The 6,432-nt window shown below is 40.9% G+C and overlaps 1 pseudogene; it reads left to right on the plus strand.

Annotated features, from left to right (window-relative positions):
- The first annotated feature begins 1,302 nt into the window (after positions 1-1,302).
- On the plus strand, positions 1,303-2,176 carry LOC100991293 (prohibitin 1-like; annotated as a pseudogene).
- The last annotated feature ends 4,256 nt before the right edge of the window (positions 2,177-6,432 follow it).

Here is a 6,432-nt window from a genome sequence, read left to right on the forward strand (position 1 = left end):
TCATTCTATACACTGGGAACATGATGGTGAATTAAACAGAATAAATTCTTTTCTTCACATGGATCACATTCCAGTCAGAAAATATAGAAAGTAAATAAATAAATACATAGATAGATATATTATAGATACTGAAACAGAGTAATATTATACAGACCACAGCCTCTGACAACAATACAATAAAATTCAATAATGAAAAGAAAACCAGAGAAACTTTATCTGTTTGGAAATTTTGAATTTATAAATATTATAAATTCATGAATCCAGGTAGAAACTGCAAAGGAGAGTAGAAAACATTTAAAACTTATTGACAATGAAAAACACTACCTACCAGGACCTGCAGTGTGGGATTAAAGCAAATACATATATATATTATAATATAATGTGTATATATAATATAAACACATATATATAAAATGTATAAAATTTAATGAACTAAGCATCCAACATACCCCAAAATGATATTAGGAATAAAAAGGAAGCCATAAATACAGATATAGCAACATTAGACATTAATAAGAATATGCTATAAAAATTAGGCCAATAAATTTGAAGATTTAAATGAAATGCGTAGGGCATGATGGCGCACACGTGGAATCCGAACACTTTGGGAAGTCGAGACAGGAGGATGGCTTAAAGCCAGGAGTTTGAGACCACCCTGAGCAACAAAGCGAGACTTTGTCTCTACAAAAACTTTAAATATTAGCCAGGTACAGTGGTGCACACCTGTAGTCTCAGCTATTCGGGAGGCTGAGGCAGGAGAATCACTTGAGCCCAAGAGTTAGAGGCTGCAGTGAGCTATGATTGCACCATTGCACTATAGGCTTAGCAAGACAGTGAGATCCTGTCTCTAAAAAAGAAAAAAAGAAAAGAAAACTTAAATTAAATGGACAAACTGCTAGAAAAATATAACTTGCCAAAAGCAAGTCAAGAAGAAAAAAATAAAATCAAGCAGATTAATGACATTAAAGAAATTGAATAAGTAGCTAAAACATATCCACAGAAAGAAAAACGTTAGACGGTTTTGCAGATGAATGCTACCCAACTTCTGAAACTTATCATACCTTTCTTATATAAATTTTAGGGACTGCAATAATAGTAATAATAGCTAAAACTAAAAGGTTGGTTGCTATGTTATGAAGACTGTTCTAATTGTTTTACTTATTTTAACTGTTTAATCCTCAAAATATACGTTTGATGTTGGTATTTTCATTTTCCTCATTTTCAAATTAAGAAACTGAGGCGGGGGAATTCATGTGGAGGTCAGCGTGGAAGCAGGTGTGAGGGGGTCCAGCAGAAGAAAACATGGCTGCCAAAGTGTTTGAGTTCATCAGCAAGTTTGGCCTGGCCTTAGCTGTTGCAGGAGGCCTGGTGAAATGAACTCTGCCTTATACAATGTGGATGCTGGGCACAGAGCTGTCATCTTTGACCTATTCCGTGGAGTACAGGACATTGTGGTAGGGGAAAGGACTCACTTTCTCATTCCATGGGTACAGAAACCAATTATCTTTGACTGCCCTTCTCGACCACGTAATGTGCCAGCCATCACTGGTAGCAAAGATTTACAGAATGTCAACATCACACTGCTCATCCTCTTCTGGCCTGTCACTAGCCAGCTTCCTTGCATCTTCACCAGCATCAGAGAGGACTATGATGAGCGGGTGCTGCCATCTATCACTACCGAGATCCTCCAGTCCGTGGTGGCTAGCTTTGATGCTGGAGAACTAATCACCCAGAGAGAGCTGGTCTCCAGGTAGGTGAGCAATGACCTTACTTACAGAGCGAGAAGCCACCTTTGGGCTCATCCTGGATGACGTGTCCTTGACGCATCTGACCTTCGGGAAGGAGTTCACAGAAGCGGTGGAAGCCAAACAGGTAGCTCAGCAGGAAGCAGAGGGCCAGATTTGTGGTGGAAAAGGCTGAGCAGCAGAAAAAGGTGGCCATCATCTCTGCTGAGGGCTACTCCAAGGCAGCTGAGCTGATTGCCAACTCACTGGCCACCGCAAGGGACAGCCTGATGGAGCTCCGCAAGCTGGAAGCTGCAGAGGACATCGCGTACCAGCTCTCACGCTCTCGGAACATCACCTACCCTCCGGCTGGGCAGTCCGTGCTCCTCCAGCTGCCCCAGTGAGGGCCCACCCTGCCTGCACCGCCGTGGGCTGACTGGGGCACAGCTCCGATGATTAACACCGCCTTCCTTCCGCCCCCACCCCAGAAATCACGTGAAATTCTATGACTGGCTTAAAGTGAAGGAAATAAGGGTAAAATCACTTCAGATCGCTAATTGGTCTATCAAATGAAACTCATTCTTCTCACATCCATCTACTTTTTTACCCATCTCCCTACCAAAAATTGCCAAGTGCCCATGCAAACTGGCTTTATGTCCCAATTCGAGGCCTGCTGGAGCTCTGGCCTGGGCACCAGCGTTTAGCAGCATGCAGGCGGGGCAGCGTGTGATGGACTGGGCAGCACAGGTGTCTGCCTGGGTCCACGTGTGACCTCCGTCCTGCCGCTGATGGAAGATTTGCGGATGAGGACACACGCGGCTCAACTGAGAAGGCAGGCCTCCGTCTTCTCAGCTGTTCCTGCGCAGATGCAGCTGAAGAGAGGTGCCGGGGAGGGGCAGAGAGGACGTGGTCCGTCCCTTACCATAAGGCTGATTCTCTTTAACTGTGCGACCAGCGGAAGCAGGTGTGTGTGAACTGGGCACAGATTGAAGAATCTGCCCCTGTTGAGGTGGGTGGGCCTGATTGTTGCCCCCAGGGTCCTAAAACTTGGATGGACTTGGATAGTGAGAGAGGAGGCCTGGATCCAGATATGAGTCCTGTGGAAGACTTCCTCTCTACCCCCCACCCTGGTCCCTCTCAAATACCCACTGGAATTCCAACTTGAAGGATTGCATCCTGCTGGGGCTGAACGTGCCTGCCAAAGATGTGTCCCACCTGAAGTTTCCCTGGTTCACAGACTGCCCTTCTTAAGGGCTCTGTGCCTGTGCTGGGAAGGAAACAACCATGGGAAGGAAACAAATGTGTATAAACTGCTGTCAATAAATGACACCCAGACCTCCTGGCTCAAAAAAAAGAAAAAGAAAAAGAAAAGAAACTGAGGCAAAAGGTTTAGTTGCTATAAGTAGCTAAAATAGAAAAGAAAAAGGGAAAAAGCATCATTTCACAAGACTAGCAGGTAGAACTCTGACATGAAAACCAGACAAAGGCAATAGAAGAAAATAAAATTATAGCTCAAACTCATTTACAAAAGCATTAAAATTCTTTTTTTTTTTTTTTTTTTTTTTGAGACAGTCTCACTCTGTCACCCAGACTGGAGTGCAGTGGCGCAATCTTGGCACACTGCAACCTCTGTCTCCCAGGTTCAAGCAAATCCTGTGCCTCAGCCACCCAAGTAGCTGGACCACAGGCACGTGCTACCATACCTGGCTAATTTTTGTATTTTTAGTAGAGCTGGGGTTTCGCCATATTGGCCAGGCTGGTCTCAAACTCCTGGCCTCAAGTGATCTGCCTGCCTCAGCCTCCCAAAGTGCTGAGATTGCAGGCGTGAGCCACCACATCCAGCCACAAAAATTCTAAATAAGACATTAAACCAAATCCAGAAATGCATAAAATATGTATTCATATTATGATCAAATAGGACTTTTCCCAAGAATGCAAGTTTGGTTTAACATTTTAAAAATCCACTAGCATAATCCATCACATTAACAGACCAAAATATATGATAATCTCAGTAAATGCAGAAAGGAAAGAACTTTTAGCAAACTTGAAATATTAAATAGAAAGAAAACTTCCTTAAATTGTAAGACATCTGTCAAAACGCTACAGTGAACATCATATCTAAGGCTAAGACATAATACACATGTGGTCTCCTTAAAAGAAGCAACAAAGGTGGCTGTTATCCCCTTACACTTAGTATTGTACTGAAGGTCCTAGCCAGCATAATATAAAAGGGAAAAAATGTTTTTTAAATACAAGGAACAAGAGAATGGGAAGGCAAGCCACACACTGTGATAAAATATTTGCAAAAACCATATCTGATTTTTAAAAACGTCATGCAAAACATGCAAAGAGCCCTTGAAACTCAACATTAAGAAAATGAACTACCAATTAAAACATGGCAAAAGAGCTGTACACACACCTTACCAAAGAAGATATACAGACGGCAAGTAAGCATATGAAGAGATGCTCCACATCATATGTCATTAGGGCAATGCAAATTAAAAGAACCATGCGATGCCACTATACACCAAAATCTAAAAGACTGACAACACCAAACACTGGCCAGGATGTGAAGCAACAGGAACTCTCATTCACTGCTGGTGGGAATGCACGATGATGCCACCACTTTAAGAGACAGCTTGGCAATTTTTTATAAAACTAAATATGCTGTTACCATATGATCCACCAATTGCACTCACTGGTATTTACACAAATGATTTGAAAATGTACGTCCACACAAAAATCAACATACAGATGTTAATAGCACCTTTATTCATAATTGCCAAAACTTAGAAGCAACCAAGATGTCCTTCAGTCGGTGAATAAATAAACTAGCATATCCAGATAAAGGAATATTATTCTATGCTCAGAAGAAATGAGCTATCAAGCCACAAAGAGACATAGAAGAACCTTGAATTATATTTCTAAGTCAAAGAAGTCAATGTGAAAAGCCACACACTGTATGAGTCCAACTATATAAAAGGCATAACTATGAAGACAGTAGAAAGATCAGTTGTTGCCAGGGGTTGGGGAGGAGGGAGGGATGAATAGGCACAGCACAGAGGATTTTTTAGGGCAGTGAAACTATTCAGTATGATACTATAATGGTGGATACATGTCATTAATCATATATCTAAACCCATAGAGTGTCCACCACCAAGATTGAACAGTAATGTAAACTATATAGACTATGAGTGATAATGATGTGTCAGTGTTAAGTCCACAGATTGTAAGAAATGTACCCCTCTGGTGGGAGATGTTGATTAGTGAGTGATATAGTTTGGCTGTGTCCCCACCCAAATCTCATCTTGAATTGTAGTTCCCATAATGCTCACATGTGGGAAGAACCTAGTGGGAGGTAATTTAATCATAGGGGCAGTTATCTTCATGCTGTTCTCATGACAGTGAGTGAGTTCTCACAAGGTCTGATAGTTTATAAGGGGCTTTCCTGGTTTTTGCTCAGCATTTCTCCTTGCTGCTGCCATGTGAAGAAGGATGTGTTTGCTTCCCCTTCTGCTATGATTGTAAGTTTCCTGAGGCCTCCCCAGCCATGCTGAACTTTGAGTCAATTAAACCTGTTTCTTTTATAGATTACCCAGTCTTGGGTATGCCTTTATTAGCAGTGTGAGAACAGACTAACACAGTGAGGGAGGCTGTGTGTGTGTGGGAGCAGGGGAAGTACGGGAATTCTGGACTTTCCACTTGGCTTATCTGTGAACCTAAAACTTCCCTAAAAAATAAGGTTCATTTAAAATATGTATATATATATATATATATATATATGTATGTATGTATGTATATGAGATTAACAAACAAACTCATTGTTCATAGACAATATGATTATCAAGGTAAAAAATCCCAAGAGAATACACAAATTATTGGAACTGTTAAGAAAGTTCAATAAAAATATTTGATACAAGGTGAATATTCAAACATAAATAACATTCTTCTTATAAGATACAAGAAATCTATGTAACCAATAAGTGATTAATATCAAGACTATTGACCAAGCGTGGTAGCTCACGCCTGTAATCCCAACACTTTGGGAGGCCGAGGCAGGCGGATCATTTGAGGTCAGGAATTTGAGACCAGCCTGGCCAACATGGTGAAACCCCATCTCTACTAAAAAATACAGAAATTAGCTGAGTGTAGAGTCGGGCGCCTGTAATCCTAGCTACTCAGGAGGCTGAGGCGTGAGAATCGCTTGAACCTGGGAGGCTGCGGTTGCAGTGAGCCAAGATCGTGCCACTGGCACTCCAGCCTGGACAACAGAGTGAGACTCAGTCTCAAAAATAAACAAAAAAAGACTATATATTGATTTATATAAAGACTATATAAATCAACAAGAATACAACCCAATAGAAATTGTCACAGTATATGAATAGGCAATTCAGAAAGAAACTTAAATGACCACGTCTCATTATTAATCAGGCAAATGAAAATTAAAAATAAAATGAAATATTTTCACATGCATCAGAGTGAAAAAAATCTAATATCATATGTTGGCAAGGATATGCGGAACTAGAAAATCTCATGCAGAGAGTCGATTGATAGATTTTTGAAAGTAATAATTGTTAAAAACCAGAAATTTTGCATCGAGGTGTTTACCTTAGAGAAACTCTTGCACAGGTGCAAGGATATAGTTTACAGTATGTACTACAATTATTGCCTGACATATCAATCTTCTCTACATCATGATATGAAATGG

This window comes from Pan paniscus, chromosome 18 (assembly GCF_029289425.2).
Source record: "Pan paniscus chromosome 18, NHGRI_mPanPan1-v2.0_pri, whole genome shotgun sequence".
Taxonomy (NCBI): Eukaryota; Metazoa; Chordata; class Mammalia; order Primates; family Hominidae; genus Pan; species Pan paniscus.